This window comes from Rhagoletis pomonella, unplaced genomic scaffold (assembly GCF_013731165.1).
Source record: "Rhagoletis pomonella isolate Grant_MI unplaced genomic scaffold, Rhpom_1.0 Rhpom_scaffold_00001, whole genome shotgun sequence".
Taxonomy (NCBI): domain Eukaryota; kingdom Metazoa; phylum Arthropoda; class Insecta; order Diptera; family Tephritidae; genus Rhagoletis; species Rhagoletis pomonella.
The window spans coordinates 86,188,635-86,189,446 of record NW_023458555.1 but is presented as its reverse complement, the minus strand read 5'-3'; positions in this window follow the sequence as shown (position 1 = coordinate 86,189,446).

Below are 812 nucleotides of genomic sequence, written 5' to 3'. Positions count from 1 at the left end.
TTTTTTTTATATTATTTATTTTCTACTTTTTAAGCTCGGAACACTTTGACGACAGCAAGCGACAAGCAGCATCTGTCAAATTTTAAATACACACGTTCTTACAGACACAATTATTTTGACGACAGCACGACATCTTGGCTGCAGGACTGCAATTGTCGACGTCGCCAAATTAAATCTATTTCTAATTTTGCCGGCGACAATGAGTAGATGTAGTGCTGCAAAATTAAATTGTCGCAAAATTAATCACATATTCTTGATTGTTCATGTTTTTCTTATTTACTTAAATAAAAATGAAATAAAAGTGAAATAAATATTCCAAAATGTCAAACTTTAAAATCAGCTGTTTGCTATGGCGCTGAGGTCTTCAAAATGTCTAAGAAGCTGGCTTCAAGGCGACATTTGTCGACAAAATGATGTCGCTCTCGTTACGTCGTGAAGTTGCAGTCGCAAAGTGTTCCGAGCTTGAGTCCTGTCTGAATAAAATTTTGCAATAGATATTAAAATAATTCAACGATATTAATAGAAAGGTGCACACACATGCATTTACATATGTGTGTACATACAAACGAGCACCAATTAATTTTATTTAAAGAAATGCCGTGTCGTCTATTTCCGCCGATATGCGTGTATAAACCCTCCTTAAAGTCTAGCCAAAAAGCCAGCAACTCACACAACAGGTTCCCCAGAGCAATTCGCTCGAGAAAGTGGTACCCGGTACACGTAATACACGGCACACAGCACAAGAATCCGCCAAAACAGGCAACCCGGCCCAAAATTACCACCGTAGAAGGCAGAAACCCCGAGCGGCAGTT